The 20678-nt window shown below is 38.5% G+C and overlaps 1 protein-coding gene and 2 non-coding genes across 3 annotated transcripts in view; 2 read left to right on the forward strand and 1 right to left on the reverse strand.

The window, feature by feature from the left end:
- Positions 1-20678, forward strand: part of LOC120419526 (dendritic arbor reduction protein 1-like) — a 200997-nt gene that overhangs the window by 145905 nt on the left and 34414 nt on the right. The gene's annotated exons all lie outside the window — the stretch shown is intronic.
- On the reverse strand, positions 3673-3744 carry Trnap-cgg (transfer RNA proline (anticodon CGG)). Its single transcript has one exon. It is a non-coding gene; the product is annotated as a tRNA-Pro (tRNA).
- Positions 3920-3991, forward strand: Trnap-ugg (transfer RNA proline (anticodon UGG)). Its single transcript has one exon. It is a non-coding gene; the product is annotated as a tRNA-Pro (tRNA).

Consider the following 20678-nt stretch of genomic DNA (forward strand, 5'->3'; position numbering starts at 1 on the left):
AGTGGTGGCATAATTTATCTTGTGTGAGTCTTGCCTGGCACTGAACCGGGTAGGGTATGGGAGGCCCAGTACTTCTGGCTGGCTGGCACACTTGTCGGTGGCTGTTGACTGTTGTATAACGAGTTCGGCGGTTTTCGGTGGTCTAAAGAAGCAGCAACAAAAAAAAAGCCCAAATTTGCATTTCGAACAAATGGTGCCGCGAAAGTGTGTGGTGTTGTACTTGAAGAAACATTGTTGCCAAACAAAACATTAGGCGAAGAGAAATTTGAGAAAAAAAAGCCACACACCAAAACCAAGCCTGCTCCGGTAAGGCCGCTGGTCGGCGGTTGGTCTCGCAACTCAATGGTCGTCAGTTCGAATCCTAAAGCCATAATTCTCATTGGGATTGAATGCCTCTTGATTCGGAACAATAAAACATTTTTCAAAAGTAGTATGCCTACTCGCCTGTAAAACAAAAAAAAAGTAAATAAACTTTTTTTTAAATACTTGAACATTTTGAATATATTTTTAAAAATAATTACATTCACCGATTTGGACCAAACTTGTAGGAAACTTTCATCTATTGATAGTGAACAGAAATCTTAAGTTTGGTGCTGATTGGACCTTCCCTCTAATTTTGGCACCGCCCTCTTTTTGACGATTTTCTGAAAAACTTTTTTTTCTTTTAATCATAACTTTGCAACTATTTGAGCAAAAGACTTTTTACAGGTTACATGTTATAGAAAATTGTCCAAGGAATTCGATAAAAATAAAATTTTGACCTTTAAATCCCCATTAATATTATATTTTAACGTTTTAAGCTTTAAAATTCAGTTTTGACCTATTGCTTATATTTTTATTTGTTTTAATTTATCACCATCGTGTTTCTCGGACAATTTTACATAATAATCAATGTAGACCTGAAACTAAAATGAACTGTTGGCGAGATACAGCGATTTTACTGGAAAAAGTTTGATTTTGCGCTGCATTCTGTCCTATGAATTCAAATCCGAAATAAGTTTCTCACATATAAAAACCGAACTATGTGGGATTCATCCCTTTTTGTTGTTAAGTACACGATGTACTTCCGAGTGCTGCGTAAAATTAAACTTTTTTTCAGTTAAATCGCTGTATCTTGCCAATAGTTCATTTTAGTTTGAGGTCTACATTGATTCTTATGTAAAATTGTCCGGGGAACACGATGGTGGTAAAATAAAACAAATAAAAGTATAGGGAATTGGTCAACACTGAATTTTATTACTAAAAACGTTAAAATATAATATTAGTGGGCATTTAAGGGTTCACATTTATTTTTATCGAATTCCTTGGACAATTTTCTATGAAATGCAACCTATAGAAAGTCTTTTGCTTAAGTATTTGCAAAGTTATGATTAAAAGAAAAAAAAAGTTTTTAAGAAAATCGTCAAAAAAGAGGACGGTGCCAAAAATAGAGGGATGGTCCAATCACCACCAAACTTGGGATTTCTGTTAATTATGGATAGATAAACGTTCCCTTCAAGTTTGGTCCAAATCGGTGAAGGTCGAGTCCAAAAGTGTACTCAGTTGACCTGGAATGACCCATATTTATAGAACTTGAACTACTAAAATTGCTCAAATCAAAACATACTTAAGAAAATTCAAAATACGTAATAAGAAATAACGCTTATCTTTAAAAAAAATTACAGTTAAAGCCGTTGCTATTTTTTCTAACATTTATATCGCCCTTCCTTCAAAATTGGTCCAAAAAAATTAGTAAAAAAGTTCAAAATTCCTTTATATTAAAAATTTTGCATCCTTTCCTAATTTAGTAATTCGAAAAACCACATTACTTAATAAGAAAAGGTGGCAAAATCTGAAAATAAAGCAATTGTTGTTCACAAACATAACCTTAATTCACTTTAGGCTAGGCTTAATATAAGCTTGGTCAAACTTTCAAAAAGAGATCATATCCTGGACAACTCCACTACTCGAGCAATATCAAATTCCTCACCGTCACCTCTTTCCTTCCTCCCACAACGCAATCATCCTAAATATTTCGTTTATACTGCTTTATGTCCCATAATCTCCTTCCTGTCGCCGCTGGGTCCGATGTCATCCTCTTCATCGTCTTCTCCGCTCACAGGTCACAAGCAAGACCTGCGCGACCACACCGTCGTCGTCGTTGTCGTCTTCGTCAGCCCTAGTTCTTCAGTCAGTCTTGCACCACCAAGATGCAGGCAAGAGAGACCTGCAATTTTCTGCGAATCCTCCTCCATTGATGACACTGCGGATCTCCGGATCTTCCGCACCAGGGTGGACGAGAGGTCTTATTACAACCATAATGTTCGTCCCCCTTTCCCTGCGCAGAGCGCTGTCTGGAGAGCTGTCCCCTGTCATTAGCCAATTGTTCTTCTCGTTCGCGCGAGAGTTGCTGGGTTCTTCTGGAGGTCCAAGGCGGGGCCCCACCGAGAGTCGTCTTGTAGGTCGCTGTCGCTATTAATTTATTTAATCCCTTTATTCATGTTCAAGTTCAAGTCTTTATCTCTGGTCGTTCGTGTTCGGTGCACGAGGGAACTCCGCGCAGACCGCCCGATAATGTGGTGCTTGTTTGTTTTTTTTGCGCGCCGTGTCCCGTCCGGGTCCCGCGGGAAGAGAGGGTGTCAGACTGACAAGAGTTTTCACTCCCGCGGCTGATCCTCTGTCACGAGCGCGCGCGCGGGATTCTTGGAGGTTCGGTGGGGGAAACATGACCGTCGAGCTGTCCACGGGACGAGTGTTGGCGTTAGAGAGCGTTAGCGCACAGAAGTTGACAAGCCATCATAGCTAATTGCGCTTGGTGCACAGGTACAGGGTTAGCGAGGAATTTGCGGTAGACTGGTTCGAGGGCTAGAATCTTCGTAGATCTTTAAGATTGTAGGGAGTGAGGTTCGTAAAGGTTTTATAGGATAATTGAGGTTACGGTGTCCTGATCGTGTTCAAAACTGAACCAATCTACAGCGTTCAGCGTTTCCTTCTCCCAAGTTATCACGCTCGCAACGGGTCAGGTGGATATCCAATATCTGTATCGTGATATCTGTGTCAAAACATGCTCGCAGAGCAAAAAAAAAACTGTCATTGCAAAAAAAAAGTGTCAGGAAACGGGTCTTGCGGCTAACGTTTAGTCGCAATTTAGTGCAGCTCCGATCCCCATGCCCCGGGGCCATGTTCCGTCGCCGTCCAAACTTTTGTCATCCAATCAATCGTTTCACGAAATCGAGGGGGAACCGTAATCGCGCCAAGTTGACATTCTTAGTGATAAAAATGCGCTGATCTCGCTAAGTCGACATTAGATAGAGTGATATAAATTGCTACTATTTTTTGCTGGCTTAAGATGCCCCCCCTGGGCAGGTTCTTTTTATGGGAACCAAAAAACAACCACCGATGTTGGTTGAGATGTTTTGTGGGCCAACAAAAGTCCAACGCGCGGCGATCGTGTACGCCCGTGGGCTATGATTGGGCGGCAGGTTTTATGATTGGGGTTCAATTTTATATACGACTCTGTCTGATTTCGTGACGATTGCGATCGCGGACGACGTGTGTGAAACTGGTGGCGTGCCGATTTTTGGGGCCAATTGATTGCGGTTATCGTAATTTCGGCGTTCGCGCCGCGGGATCACGAAGTGGTTTGAGCAAAATTCCAACCCAGCTAGTGGTGATGGGAGATTTAAAAAAAACGGGCTCAACCGGGATTTGAACCCGGGACCTCTCGCACCCGAAGCGAAAATCATACCCCTAGCCCATTGAGCCGCTTGGTTACACTTTTCCCTTCTCTTTAATTTCAGATTTGATAAAGTTTTATTCCAAGCACAAAATAAACATTGCTCTTCACACGGGTATTGAAGCGAAACCGAACAAGAACTGGCAAAGAGTAAAAAGCAAAGCGTTTTTTTTTTCGAGATTACAATTCATATAAAATATAAGTGGCTCAATGGTCTAGGGGTATGATTCTCGCTTTGGGTGCGAGAGGTCCCGGGTTCAAATCCCGGTTGAGCCCAAAAGTTTTTTTGAAGGCTGGTATCGTTCAGCAAATCTCTTTATTCTGTATTCAAACATTTTTTCTCAGTTCCTCAACCTATGAAATTGTTTTGATTTAATTTAAAAATACTAACTAATCGTGTTGTTTTATTTTTTCAGGTATGTACTATTTCTGTCGGATAAATTTCTTGTAAGTACTTTAAAACTGTTAAAAATTAACCATCTTTTATGACAAACTGTAAAAGTTCTTGGTTAAGATAAATTTGTTATTCAATTCAAAATCTTGACGCATTCATTTTATTGTATGTCCAATGTACAGTACGGTGACAACAATACAAATGGGTAGGCTTAGTGATTTTTCACGCTAGAAAATAGCAAATTTCACGGGGACCTCAAATTCAAAACACCAAATTTCACGCAAATTTCGCGGAACGTGGAAAATGTTAAAATAACCCCGAAAATCTTAGGTTTAAATCACAGAAACTACTTTTTAAGCTTCATTATACATTATTCTTCACTAAACTAAAGAAAATTCACTAAATTTGAACGTGACTCAAAAAAAATCTCCAATTTTCATAAAAGTTCTCAACTAGTTTATGGCTCTTTGTATATTTTGAAACATAATGTAGGGCATGCGTAACTATTCTCATTTATTGAACTGCTTTTTTAATATTCGACGAATGAAGCTAAAAAGTTTTAGCTGATTTTCTTCTGTTTTACCAGTTTACATTTTTTGCCTTCCTCACTGAGGTAAGGCTATAATCCTGCTCTAAAAATGAACTTCGTATAAAAACATCGTAGACCCACCTTCATGTATACATATCGACTCAGAATCGAACACTGAACAAATGTCTGTGTGTATGTGTGTGTGTATGTGTGTGTGTATGTGTGTGTGTATGTATGTATGTGACCAACAAACTAGCTCATGTTTCTCGGCACTGGCTGAACCGATTTGACCCGAACTTGTTGCTTTCGACTTGGTTTAGGGTCCCATAGATCGAGTTTTATACAGATTGAAGTTCGATAAGTAGTTCAAAAGTTATGTATAAAAATGTGTTTTCATATATATTTGGATCTCGCTTAACTGTATGTAAACTATGTCCGGGTCCATCATCCGACCCATCGTTGGTTAGGTTATCAAAAGACCTTTCTAACGAGTTCAAAACATTGAAGATCTGGCAACCCTGTCTCGAGATATGGCCACTTAAGTGATATTGATATACTTTTTTGAAGCCGGATCTCACTTAAATGTATGTAAACTATGTCCGGATCCACCATCCGACCCATCGATGGTTAGGTAATCAAAAGACCTTTCCAACGAGTCTAAAACATTGAAGATCTGGCAACCCTATCTCGAGATATGGCCACTTAAGTGATATTGATGTACTTTTTTGAAGCCGGATCACCCTTAAATGTATGTAAACTATGTCCGGGTCCATCATCCGACCCATCGTTGGTTAGGTTATCAAAAGACCTTTCCAACGAGTCCAAAACATTGAATATCTGGCAACCCTGTCTCGAGATATGGCCACTTAAGTGATATTGATATACTTTTTTGAAGCCGGATCTCACTTAAATGTATGTAAACTATGTCCGGGTCCATCATCTGACCCATCGTTGGTTAGGTTATCAAAAAACCTTTCCAACGAGCCCAAAACATTGAAGATTTGGCAACCCTGTCTCGAGATATGGCCACTTAAGTGATAGCGATGTACTTTTTGGAAGCCGGATCTAAAAAATAGATGAAACTTGTGTACAGCCATTGTTGTGAGGAAGGCTCCAACCACATAGGTGGATTAAGTTAGTTTTTGAATTTCATATCAAAGCAAGATTTGACAATCTTGTCCAGCCAAAATGAATAAAATTGTTTGAATTTTCTGCGACATTTAACCCATTCAAAATAATTTTTAAGGTATTCATCTCATTTCAAAAAGTTAATTTAAAATCAATAGGCAAAAATACAATAATTTGTAACGAAATCGAAATTTGTAATCAGAATGAGAACAGAAAACAAAAAAGGTGGAATTTTTTAACTTTCACGGGAATCATCCACCCAAATAATAACGTTAAAATTAAACAGGACTCTGAAAAAAATCTGAAATGTTTTTCAAATGTGATTTTGAAGATAAAAAATACTCTTCATTTTATTTTGATTTAAACAAATCTTGAATCTTTAAATTTCGTTTGAAATTATTTTTCTGCTATTCATAACTTGTTTTTATTAGGTCCTTTTAGGTGCAGAAATTTTAGGTGCTGTGGATTTAAAATTATACTTTTCAAATAAAATAGTAGAAACATTTTTAATACAGAGAATGAAAATAATACTAAATTTAGTTAGTTTCTAAAAAACTGAAAAATCTGAATAATTCTTCAAATGGTTCAAACATAGCTTATCAATTGAAATTACATAAATAACCTCTGTGGTAGAAATATTTATTACGATCTCATATGAAAAAAAAATTGCTAAATTTCAAGAATTTGACATCATCCGCGAAATCGTCAAAATTCAATAACCCTATATTAGTATAATTGAACAAGGGTATCCACTTGCTTAATTCTACTCTAGTTCTATTATTTTCATTCCTATTTGAGTTTTATAAAATATTTTGAGAAAAATCGTTGCAGTTTCACACAAACATAAAATTTCACGGGATTTCGCGGAAAAAGCCAAATTTCGCGGATTTCACGCTGTCCGCGAAATCGTGAAATTTCACTAACCCTACAAATGGGCATTAGGGTTACCCCGCGGCTCAATTCTATAGGCAAAATTAAGCATTTTTGCCAATTTTGAACAACAATGGTTAAGGTTTAGGGGTCGCTATTAGGCGTTGAAGATTGTACGGGAAAATCGAGAAATTGCATTGACTAAACATCGCTACTGGATTTTCCCGACGATGGCGCAGGTCTCGTCCAAATGTACTTAATTGTGAAATTAATTCATGAATTCAATATCCTACAATTTTGTCCAAGGGTGCAATATCCAAAAAGCTTTGGAGTGCTACACAAAAATCCCAGTCGTATCAATCAAAAAGCGTCATTTTGTAAAAAAAAAAACACAGGTAGCCGTGTGGGTTGGGGCGCGGACTTGGTAATCTGAATATGACTCTTGCCGGATTGATGTTTATTTTTATGGTGAGCAGACCTGATTTTTTTCGGTACATGCTTTTTGTGTACACGTTTTCTCATACAATATTACATGCTTTTGCTCACAAAGATGATGTGCATGCCTTTGCATGCGATTTTACAATCGGATTTTTTGCTGTGTATATGAGGCTGGTTTTTGAATCTTTTCAAAAAAATTTGGATCTTTTCAAAAAATTTCTAGCTACCTTGTCACAAATAATCATCAGTTTGTGCATAAAATATTCATGCAAATTTGTCCATACAAAAATGGTATTTGAATATTCATTTGCATCTTTTGAAAGAATTTATTGATCAATTTGGTATTTCGGCAAACAATTATGGATAAAGAATACACCGAAAAAAATATACGTGGAAAAATGTGTTTTTAGTGATTTTGTAAATTACGTTTGCCACTATAAATTGATTTCTTAATTCTAGAATCAGCCTCAATATCTCGAGACTAATTGTTCGATTTTAATTGTTCAAAATTGAAACAACATTTTCTGCATTTTTAAATAAAACATATTTCATAATTTTATAATCTAGCCCAGCATTTGCAAATGTCCAAAATAAGTGCTAACATTTCGAAAAAAAAATTCACTGTTAAAAGCAACTAAATTTAAAAGTAAAATGCAGGAAATTTTCTTAGCTCCTTAATTTTTTTTCAAAAATGCTCAAAATTTGTCACTGTTTACAAAAAATGGAAAACAGCGACATATTTTAAAAAATACATAAAAATGCCTATTGATATAGCTGTGCCCTTTATCAAAATTTTACTAAAGAACATTTTAACTGCAAATTTGATTTAATATTCAAAGTGAAGCCAAAAATAATTGTTATATAGCTTTTTGATTTGATTAAAATCAATATTGAAAAAAAAAGTCATTAGATTAGGAAGTCAAAGATTTTGTGCCTTTTTTGAAAAGATGGAATTTTATGTTCCCTCAACATATAAAAATATAAAAATAAATTAATGTAGCATTTTTTGAAAATATTTTTTCATTCTAATCTAATCTAATCAAACCCTAGTGCAGCCAATCTTTTCAAGGGATCCTGGAGAGTGCCTTAGGTTAGATTACACATAGAACTATTCTTGTCATTTATTAACATTTCTACATTTGTACATTTGCATTGAACTATCACAAACGTTAAAGTGGCCAGACGTACTGCGTAACGTTTACCGTAGTGATGATTCGTTGAATTAGATTGAGTTTGAGCACGTAGTGTTCAAACAACAATACAGTTCTGAATCTACAGAAAAGGAAGAAGCGTTGGGAGCACCGTGATAAGAAGCTTTGGTGCTCGGTTCGGTTCAGTTTTTTTTTAAATCACCAAAATAATTGCCGGGTCTCATTTTTTTCGATGGTCCTCATCCGTACCTACAACTTTGCCAAAGACACCAAATCGATTAGCACATTCCTTATACAGATAATAGATTGAAATTTAAAAAAAAAATGAAAAAGGGTTATTTCGTAGAGAATTGCTCAGTCCCCTAGAATTGATTTATTGTTGATAAAAGACATTTTTCAAACCCCTGAAAATATTCGAAAAGATCAAAAAAAATCCAATCAATTTGCTTCAGAAGAATTGAATTAAAATTAAGTTTGCTTTACATCTCTAAAATATCGTCAAATTTTTCAATAACTATAGCTCAGCAAATATGCCTCCATTGTCCAAGTCAAAAAAAGAAAGTATCGCACGACTTTCCAATCTTTCCAATAAAAATATTTTTAAGGCAACCTCATTATTTGGAAAGTAAGTTTGATTGTCGATTTGATTTTTTGGAAACACAAGTTTTGGTTCACAGACTCTGTTTTCAATTTGCCTTTGTCTTTTTTTTTTTTTTTTTTTTTGAGACAATTTTCTTAATTTTGTTAAGATATAAAATCACATTGATCAAGTATTATCAATAATTACGTCATAGAATTATAATCACTTTGCGACACATTTGTATCAGGATAGAATTTTCTTAGGGGCATTAAGAGGGATACATCTGAAACAGGCTAAATTAGTTTGGTAAAGATATCCGTGAAATGGAATAGTTACAGAGATTTTCAATGTAATGCTCAATTTTCTTTAACACTTACTTTTTTCTGAAATCTTGGCGTAGTTTTTCTGAGCTCCAAAATTATTATTTCTTTCACACCTCTTAAAAAATATCACAATCTTCTTGTAAGATTTATCGCCACATATTTATACATTTTGTTACTTCAACTTGTTCCGTACCTCCTAGCACTCGGATCACAGTTTGTTCCCGAAGCGCCCCGTTTCGACCGCTGCCCAGCTCCAGTTCCAGTCCAACCCGCCCAGCTTCATCCCCGGATACGAAACGCCCACGCGACCAAAGCTCCCTGGGGAAAACAGAGAGGCGAGAGCGACGCGAGAGATGATGTAAGGACTGACAAAGTCCTACAGACAGGGCCAGGCAGATCTCGCCCAACAAGCAAAGAGCCTTCTCAATGGACGATGCCGGTCTTAAGAGGAAACGAGGGGTTTTGAACGAGCGAAATTAAGGCTTATTTTCTTCGTCCCTCGTCCCGATCCCTGCGGAACAATGCAATATTGTTTCCAACTTGGAGGGGATCTCTCCCGGCCAAAAGCCAGAAACCCCTCGCGGCGTTGATAACGTCTGCTTTGGGACAAGTTATTTCCGCAAATAATATATCATAACACGGCCCGTGAAGACCACGCGGCCATGGGGGTCGGACTCCGAAATCGGTTCCGTCCATCGCGCGCAGCTAGCTGGGTGGCCAGCCGGTGCTGTACGCGGATCAGGTCCGAGGTTCAACGACGACGTCTCTGACAGAGTACGCGACGTGGGACAACACTTAATCGCTATTAAATTAATCCACTTTATCAGCTGAACCGTCCTGTTAGATCTCGCGACTTGGTCGCGCTCTGTAGATCTACGAAGCGAGGATCGACTTGTTTTGCCGAAGGGGGAAGACACTCACCCCGAGTCCATCAAAACCCACGCGCGATTTGTCCTCTGTGGCGTCACTCTGCGAGCTTCAAAGAGGCTTAAAGTCTGCGCGTTCTTCTATCATGTATAATTAACATTTTATCACCCAACAGGCCGCTTTGAGCAGGGAATTAAGCTCCCGAAGCGAAAATCTGCGCTATCAGCGCGCTCCTCGCCGGTCAATCAAACTAATCATCATTAATCAAAACGGTTTAGAGAGCGCGACTTCGTAACTGAGGTCGTTCTGTGAGAAGAATCAGGTTATAAGCTCCACCATTTTATTGGCACCAAATCATTGGCCAATATCTCACCGGGTCGATCAAATTAGCTATTTTCGACCCGTTGCAAGTAATTATAGCTCCGGTGATCGAACAGAATCGATACACTCTTTTGTCATTTTAGATTGGAGCAAAAAACTAACTTAATCCACCTATGTGGTTGGTGCCTTCCTCACTTTTTTCCAAAAATGGATTTGGACACAAATTTCGTCTAATTTCGTTAAGTTTCGGAATACAAAAAACACACATATTACTCAAGGGCTCATAAGTGGCATCTTAGGTGGTCATAGCTTGAGGCAGGGTTACCTGATCTTCAATATTTTAGACTCGTTGGTGAGGTCTTTCAATTACCTAACCAACGATGGGTCGGATGATGGATCCGGACATTGTTTACATACATTTAAGTGAGATCCGGCTACAAAAAAGTACATAAATATCACTAAAGTGGTCAGAACTCGAGACAGGGTTGCCAGATCTTCAATGTTTTAGACTCGTTGGAAAGTTCTTTCGATTACCTAACCAACGATGGGTCGAATGATGGATCCGGACATTGTTTACATACATTCAAGAGAGATCCGGCTACAAAAAAGGTACATAAATACCCAAAGTGGTCAGAACTCGAAACAAGGTTGCCAGATCTTCAATGTTTTAGACTCGTTGGGAAGGTCTTTCGATTACCTAACCAACGCTGGGTCGGATGATGGATCCGGACGTTGTTTACATACATTTAAGTGAGATCCAGCTACTAAAAAAGAACATAAATATCACTAAAGTGGTCAGAACTCGAGACAGGGTTGCCAGATCTTCAATGTTTTAGACTCGTTGGAAAGGTCTTTCGATTACCTAACCAACGCTGGGTCGGATGATGGATCCGGACATTGTTTACATACATTTAAGTGAGATCCAGCTACTAAAAAAGAACATAAATATCACTAAAGTGGTCAGAACTCGAGACAGGGTTGCCAGATCTTCAATGTTTTAGACTCGTTGGAAAGGTCTTTCGATTACCTAACCAACGCTGGGTCGGATGATGGATCCGGACATTGTTTACATACATTTAAGTGAGATCCGGCTACAAAAAAGTACATAAATGTCACTAAAGTGGTCAGAACTCGAGACAGGGTTGCCAGATCTTCAATGTTTTAGACTCGTTGGAAAGGTCTTTCGATTACCTAACCAACGATGGGTTGGATGATGGATCCGGACATTGTTTACATACATTTAAGTGAGATCCGGCTACAAAAAAGTACATAAATATCACTAAAGTGGTCAGAACTCGAGACAGGGTTGCCAGATCTTCAATGTTTTAGACTCGTTGGAAAGGTCTTTCGATTACCTAACCAACGATGGGTTGGATGATGAATCCGGACATTGTTTACATACATTTAAGTGAGATCCGACTACAAAAAAGTACATAAATATCACTAAAGTGGTCAGAACTCGAGACAGGGTTGCCAGATCTTCAATGTTTTAGACTCGTTGGAAAGGTCTTTCGATTACCTAACCAACGATGGGTCGGATGATAGATCCGGACATTGTTTACATACATTTAAGTGAGATCCGGCTACAAAAAAGTACATAAATATCACTAAAGTGGTCAGAACTCGAGACAGGGTTGCCAGATCTTCAATGTTTTGGACTCGTTGGAAAGGTCTTTCAATTACCTATTCAACGATGTATATAATGATGATGTTTGGTTCAGTTTACTGCCATTTATTCAACTTCCAAAAATATGCGAAAACATATTTTTATACATAACTTTTGAACTACTTATCGAAACTTCAAACAATTCAATAGCACCGTATGGGACCCTAAACCAAGTCGAATGCAACTGGTTTGGTCAAAATCGGTTCAGCCAGTGCTGAGAAAACTGCGTGACATTATTGGTCACATACACACACACATACACACACACATACACACACACATACACACAGACATTTGTTCAGTTTTCGATTCTGAGTCGATATGTATACATCATGGTGGGTTTTCGAGCTTTAAATAAAAAGTTCAATTTTAGAGCAGGATTATAGCCTTACCTCAGTGAGGAAGGCAAAAATGGATCGTTAAACATACTTTGCTGAAATTGGAATCGTGTGGATCATAAAGCAAATATGTTTAATAGGCGAGGATCAATCTTGTTGATGGATTTGGCTTTCATGGGTGATACCTGTTTAAGCTGATTAATTCACCAGATTGTTGGCAGACGGTGATGGAATTTCATGAGTTCATAAACTTGTTTTTTTTTCATAAAAGCTGTTTTAAATTTTAGTCAAAACCCAACATCCTAATCTATCACCTTACTCTTTCTTCTAAACTGGACAGTCGTTTTTATGTACCTTCCGCGGGCAGTACAAACAGAATAATTGTAGTTCTCTGCAGCTACAACCGCAGTCAGCATGACCAGAAATTGTACCATGTCATCATGTTGTCACAACATTTTTTCCTCCGAACCGGCAATTCCGCAAAGCTGTTTTTTAAAACGGTAAAGCACACACTCACCCCCATCGGCATTTCATTACACACTTTTCGCGCGCACCCAGAATAAATCAACCATCAAACTGTCATAATTCATAAAATTGTTGCAATTAGTCAAGAAGGGGGTAACCAAACACCAACTCTACAAATTATAGTGTTTCACACTAGCGGGGCATGGATGATTGACTGACCGGCTTACAATAGGGTCTACACACCGAACTCCGAAGCCGGTTCGATTTCATCTATTTTTTCCCACTGAACGAGTTTTTTTCGTCGTCATCATACCGCGTGTTTGCTATACTTAGCCCGGCTTCTTATCGCGCTTGAGCCAAAGTTCCAAATGAGATACGAGCGGAGATATGAGCTCAGCCAGGCGAACGCAAACTCCCATAAGACACGATGTAAATTGCGCGGTAGCAAAAGTAATCAAAGTGTTGCTACCCCTCGACTCGGCCACGACCCCTGGCCCCCACAGCAGCGGGCCGCGGTCCTGAAAGGGAGTTCAGAACCGTGGAATGTGGTTGATTTTGTGTAAAAAGTGGTCAGAATCGTCACTTTTTTGAAACTTTAAAACATATCGTCGTGATCGTGCTATCTTGTCGCACGTGTATTTTGGGTCAAATTGAGTAAAGAACGCCATTTGGTGCAGCTCATTTAACCTTCACTGATCTCCAAAATTTAAAAATCTAAAAATCTTCGCGTTGTTACTCTTCACCTTCAAAGAGATTTTGGTCAGAACACGTTTGACACACGTACATGCCCGACTACTGCGAACAAATTCAACCAAAATTCGGAACAATTTACAGTATGGTCAGTCAAACAAAACATGTTTGTTCTGGTTTACATTGTGTGCTCTAGTTTTTGTTTATTCGAGGCTAAACATTGAAACGCGGTTTTTCTCGGAACGTCAAAAAGTGGCGTGCAACAAGATGACACGATCACGTCGATAGCTGCGAAAGACATCTCCTCAGAAAACGCTTACCAGAACGCCAAATCTCCTAAAAGTGTTTTCTTCAAACATTTACTTTCTGCAGTTGCCCTGACCCCTCTTCGATTTGCGTGAAACTTTGTCCTTAGAGATAACTTTTGTCCCTGATCACGAATCCGAGGTCCGTTTTTGGTATATCTCGTGAAGGAGGGGTGGTATTTTCAACATGCGAAATATGTGGTGTTTTTCAATAATTTGCAGCCTGAAACGGTGATGAGATAGAAATTTGGTGTCAAAGGGACTTTTATGTAAAACTAGACGCCCGATTTGATGGCGTACTCAGAATTCCGAAAAATCGTATTTTTCACCGAAAAAAACACTATTTTTTTTAACTTCTCCCATTTTCTGATACTCGACTGTAAGAATTTTTGGAATATGTCGTATTAGGGAAATTTAATATACTTTAATGTACTCGAATTTACATTGACCCAGAAGGGTAAATTTTTCATTTAGAAAAAAAAAATCATTTTAAAATTTCGTGTTTTTTCTAACTTTGCAGGGATATTTTTTTAGAGTGTAATAATGTTCAACAAAGTTGTAGGGCAGACAATTAAAAAAAATTGATATAGAAACATAAGAGTTTTGCTTATGAACATCACGAGTTATCGCGATTTACGGAAAAAAGTTTTGAAAAAGATGGTCGTCATGGATCATGGCCGTTCATGGGAACCCACGAACAACACGGATGACGAAACAAAGAGAAACGCAAAAAGTTACTTTTTCAAAACCCCTTGTGTTTATAGGGGAAATATACTCATTTTAATCACTCTATGCCGTTCGACCGATTCTCATTACTTTTGCCATTTTCCGCTATTAAATAATCTTCTTCAGATGTATCAATCCATTGCTCACTTCTATTTGAGCTATTTATTACTTTGAAACAGTCAAAAACACTTTAAAAAAGCTGTAATTCATGATCAAAGTGCTGAGTGCCCCTCCGTCACGAGACATCAAAAAACGGTCCTCGGATTCGTGATCAGGGACAAAGTTTTCTCTTAGGGCAAAATTTCACGCAAATCGAAGAGGGGTCGGGGTAACTTCTCGCGATTTCGTGTGAGTTGATAGAGAATTACCCATTTAAAAAGTTGCAAAATCTGCAAACAAAAATACCAAAAATGCAAGAAGTATTTTTCAATCATATCGAGTTAAAAAAAAATATTTTAAAGTATATAATGCCCCAAAAACTGATGCTAATCATTATTGACATTTTTGTATGGGTGGATTTGAAAAAAAAAAAATACAAACTGAATCTAAGATATTTAAAAAATATAGCGGAATTAAAAGAAACATCTCGTCTCTTTGTATTCATAAACTAAATCCATCTATTTGGTTGATGGATTCTACACTCATAGAAAAAAAATGGATCGCATAAGAGATCCGAACTTCATTTTGATAAAACTATTTCGGGGAAATATGCCCATCAGTGTTGCAAATGAGTGATAGAAAAGCTGTCAATAGATTATCTCTGCACCAAAAATATCCGAGAGTATAGCGGCCGTCACGATAGCTTGTGAGATCTCTTCTTGTGTCTCATGATTCCCAGCGATGTCATTCTCTCTCTATCACTCTTGCCCTTTTCCTTGACTATGCGCTCTCACCGCTGAGTCTCTCAATCTCTCCGAAAACTGCAATGAGAGAACGCGAGATGGCGATTAGAAGCCGACCACGCATGACGTCCCGTTAAACTGCGTTTGCGAAATTGGTTTTGTGGCGGCTTTTGTGGTTAAACGCTGTTGCGGTAGGATGATCGTGGAAGCGGGAATGAGAGGGAAAAGGAAAATGTCAATCGCGAGTGTGTAAACACGAAAACGTGTTCGGCTATTTTCGGCGCTGAGAGTTTCAATGAAGAGAGAAGAGCAGTTATATTTGAGGCATGAATATTCAGGCGGGATAATTGTAGTTGCTGAGAGCTGATATTTTGATATTTTAACAACCCTGATGCCCATTTTAAGCCTAATAAGCGGTCGTGTTTAAATGATGCTGGATAATCTAGATTGTTCCTTGAAATTCACTAAAACCAAGTACACCAACGAGTAGAGCAACTTTTTGTGACCATTTCTGTTTATTTTCACTTTTATTAAAAGTTATGCTATTCCTTTTACAAGCATGTAAAAAAACTATTTCAAAAATGTATTCTAATCAGTCGAGTGCATTGGGCCACGCCCATTTTTCTATTTTCAGCTTAGTTCTTTTTTTCTTCCAGCGCTTTTTTGGGTCTGCTTAGTGCTGCCAAAATTAATGAAATTTGAAGCGAACACTCACGAAATGTAGCATTTATAGCGAAAGTTTTCTGGCAGCACTTGCTCACTCTAACAGGCGCTGAACCAGCATGTTGGTGGTGTTGGTGGCCACCCTTTGTTCTTTATTTGCCTTCGCTCCTCATTCGGTTTTCTTCAGCCTTCGATTAGAATCGGTATTCAAAATTGAAACGTCAAAAGACTTAGCGCGTTTATTTTTTGTTGGTGCTTGCTAATTATTTACTTTTTTCGGGATTATTTTTCAAGTGAGTGACTAAGTAATGGTCAAAAGAACATGTTGCCGGTAGTTGGAAGCAATTTTATATCTTAAGCGCTTTGAAATCGTTAGCGCAAGTGAAAAGATATCGATGGCGACTTTCGTTAAGCAGTTAACATCTGATCTTGCGTGTGGATGTGTGTGCCACCAAAGTGATGAGAAATGGTCTCGCAAAATAGAAATTATGATCAAAAGGGCATTAAATTTGATCTTTTTGGCCAGTAAATGGCATAAATTTGCGTGCTTACTCGAGGCGGTGCTGTTGCTGGTAAGTTTATAGCCTAAATAGTATTTTTGGAGCTTTAATCGAGCATCAAACTCTCCATATGACGAAGATAGGTGTTTGATTAGAAAGGGTATATTTCCCCTAAATATCAAGAGCGCAGGAAACTCGGACCTTTTTTAAGAAATCCTTCAACATGTCTGCCTTACAAATTCAAGACTAACATTTGAAAAGGGCAGAAGATGTTAAATTTGGCGCTTAACAAATTTTAGTCTTGAACATTTATCAGAAATTTTAAAAAGTTTCACATTTTGTTGATAATTTGAGATTAAAATTAAATTTGCATTTAAAAATTAAAAGATGTTTATTCAAATCTTTCCGAAAATTTGTGATTTTTTCATAAAATTGGCAACACTGCCAAATACCTTACATTTGACACAACAAACATGTTTAAAATACAATTGAAAAGCCAAAAAAATATGAAGAAAACTTATTTACGATTTTTAACTTATATTTGTCACAACAATTTGAATTTTGTTTTTCTGTTGATTTTGTATTTTTGTTAATTATGCATCCCTAAGTATATTCAGCAATTCCCCACGAAAACAGCATGGAAAAAAAAACAAAAGTACTCGGATCTGAGAGTTCCCTAGCCGAAATAATCCGACCCGTATTTTTTTTTTTTGGCCATTAGGGTGACCTACGCTGTGTTAGGGTGGTCCGAAAAATTGCCATTTTCGTCGATTTTTGCAAAAGCCACTTTTTCATAAATTCATGACTCCCCGCCATTTCAACAGATTTTAGCTGTCCGATACCAATTGAAAGGTGATAAGTTGGCCTTTCAAAGAAAAATAGTATGAATAGTCGTTTGAAACTATAAAATGCCATTTTGACGGTGTCTGGACCAAAGAGCCTATGTCTGGAAATATTTTTATTGGATTCCTCGGACAGTTTTACATATCATACTTAAAAACAGGAGAATTTAATTAACAGGATTTTGAGATATCGCAGTTTTAGTGAAAATGTTGATTTTTTCTCGTTTTTGCGCGTGGCGCGCCAAAAAACACGGATTGGCCTAAAGTTAGTATGGAACTTCTAAAAATTTACTTTCGGAAATTTTCACTTTTTACCTCTTCTTGAGAAAATTTTCCAAAACCCTATCAAATTTTCCTACTCATGGTCATGTGATATCGAAAATTAATTACATTAAATACTTAGAGTATTGGTTTCAGAAAAAAATAATTTTAAAAGCGTCTACAAATCCCTTGACCATAGTTCTCCTCGCGATAGTGCCAGTAATGGCGTCTACCAACATGCTGTAAACCGAAGTAAGGCGGGTGGCTGCGGCGGCGTTGGAGTTACACCGGCCCAGGGCCGCCAGCACCATCGCAGCACACAACCAGATCAATTATGAAAAGCGTTTTAAATCCAAAGCCATTGCCATTGATTGCCGCCGGTGTCACTTGGCTACAAAATATTTATATATCCACACTAGCGTGGTTCACGTTTCTATGAAAAAGACAAAAGTTGTTATTTTGTCTTGCATCAACCGGAATTTCGTTCTTTTATGTCCCCAGAAGCACTCCTGAAAATTTGAGCCCATTTGGTAAGGTCTAGGAGCTCCAGTTTTAATTTGAAATTTATATGGGATTTTGATTTATTTTCCATGGGAAACTATCTTTTTTTACATTGTATTAGGATTTTTTTTTTATAAATCGATGAAATGACTTGATTCTTATAGTAGGAGACTTTTAGATGGTGGCTTTTGAAGTAAAGCCCCTTCAAAAGCCACCATCTAAAAGTATCTGTATCTTTAAAGGATCACTTCCTAGCATGTTGGTATGTTCTACAAAGTTGTTCCCCAGTTCAAAACCTATCTCCTACTATAAGAATCAAGTCATTTCATCGATTTATAAAAAAAAATCCTAATACAATGTGAAAAAAGATAGTTTCCCATGGAAAATAAATCAAAATCCCATATAAATTTCAAATTAAAACTGGAGCTCCTAGACCTTACCAAATGGGCTCAAATTTTCAGGAGTGCTTCTGGGGACATAAAAGAACGAAATTCCGGTTGATGCAAGACAAAATAACAACTTTTGTCTTTTTCATAGAAACGTGAACCACGCTAATCCACACACACACACAGTACAGGCACAGGACAGGACAGGGACTCGAACCGGGGTGGCTGTAGTCCGGCCCCGGCCACTAGAAAAGAGATAATTCATAATTATTAATTGTAATGGAGCAAAATGCGAGCGAATAATTCACGCTGGTTCTACCGCCGGGGTACAGGGTCTGGAGACCGGCGGCGGCGCAGTTTCTGAAGAATGTCTGAATTAGCATAGCATAGCATTGGTGTCTACCCGTAGCTGCTACTTCGTTATTGACCAGGACCCCCAAACATTGCTCCGTGGACCACAGATGAAAAGTAGGAACCAATCATCACCCCTTCGCAATTTTCAAAGGTCCCTATCGTGCTGATCAATACCGACGCCGGCCACGACCAGTGGTAAGACACGGGTTTCTGAAGAATGTCTGAATTTAATAAAAAGTAGAAGGCGGAATTGAAAGCGCTGCCTTCCGTCCGTACGCTTGCAGACGTTGGACATTCAGTCAATAATAATCGCTGGTGTGTCGGCAACTGGCACAATCGGATCGGAGAGCTTTCGAGGATATTCGTCAGACCTCGACGCGCGCGGATTGTTAGATCTCATTTTACAAAGGTGTAGTGTATAAATCATTTGGCCGGGTTTGTTATCTAACCTCCCCCGCAAAACTGGAAGATTTTCTCGTGGAACAGGGGGTAGCTTTTAACCTTTTGCAACCCCTTGCGGGCTGTTCAAGGTGACGCAGCTGCTCGGTAGACTGGGTAGTTTTAGATCAAGGGTAATTGGAGCGCGGAGAAACTCCGTTGAATCAGCTTGCGCTACTAGACAGTGGAGTGATTCATGAATATGATTTGAACTTGGCCGGAACTGATGGCGGCCAAGGTTGGGATTCGGAATAGGGACGAGCTTAAGATTGATATTAGATGAAATTTGAACAAATCTTCGTTGGAGAAATTAACTGAGTGTAGACTGATTTTCTAATAGGGTATAAATGCAAATCTGTGAATGTCGTTCGAATTACAAATAACCCATGACAAAATGCCACCACAACCAGCTGAACCAATTTGTGCCAACCGACGTCCAGCTCAAATTCCATTTCCATCCCCGTGGACTGCGTCTAATTTGCTTCATTGATTTGTTACTATTTAAATCACCTTAATTGAGCCAAGTTTGGCATCGTAGTGGAGTCCCCTCGTTAGCGAGCAACTCTTGATGAATGAACTCCACGCGCGCGCTTTCCAAGAACGCGACACACAACACAACAAACAGTAGCCGGTCCTTGTCCCCGAACCCGGGGCTCGAAAGAAAACCGTGAAATTTACCGCCCAGCGAACCTGGCCTCGGACCTCTCGAAAACCGCGGTAGCACAACATATCACACCATTAATTCATTCGCCGGGGGGGAGGGTGTCTCCCCCAGTGACGAATGTGATGATCGGTATCGGTTGCAGCAGAGCCACGTACAGAAACATATGGACGACCAACGGGTCGAGCCTGCCAGTCAGTCTCACAAACAAACATTAATTTAGATGTAAATTTATTCGCGAATATAAATGAATTTAAGTTCTAGGAAATTTTTCAATTAACTTTTTGTTTGGTGGTCGAACGGTACCGGGGGAGGGAGTTAACCCTGAGCTGTCACTAGTTTTAAGTTGTTTTTCCTTGTCAACTAGATTTTTTTTCCAGAGTTGCCAAAAGAATCTTATTCATTTTAAGTTTTGCTAATTAAATATCTAATTTGAAAACTAATTAAACTCGAGCTTCTTGAAAATATTGACTAAATATGAAATGTTGGTTCACACCAGGGTTAAAGGAGTACCACGGCAGCCGTCACAACATCATGTCATATTGATGATGCAGAGCTTTCCCTTGGCGGCTGGCAGCAAACCAGATTACTTCATCGTTGAGACTACCGCGACGTCACATTTTATGAAACGGCAGATCGGCGTTGTGAACGATAGGCATATTTGCCAACTTGTTTAAGGAATGATTTGAACAACACATTTGTGGCGAAATTCTATCGATAGATG

The sequence above is a fragment of the Culex pipiens genome, chromosome 3 (genome assembly GCF_016801865.2).
Source record: "Culex pipiens pallens isolate TS chromosome 3, TS_CPP_V2, whole genome shotgun sequence".
Lineage (NCBI taxonomy): Eukaryota > Metazoa > Arthropoda > Insecta > Diptera > Culicidae > Culex > Culex pipiens.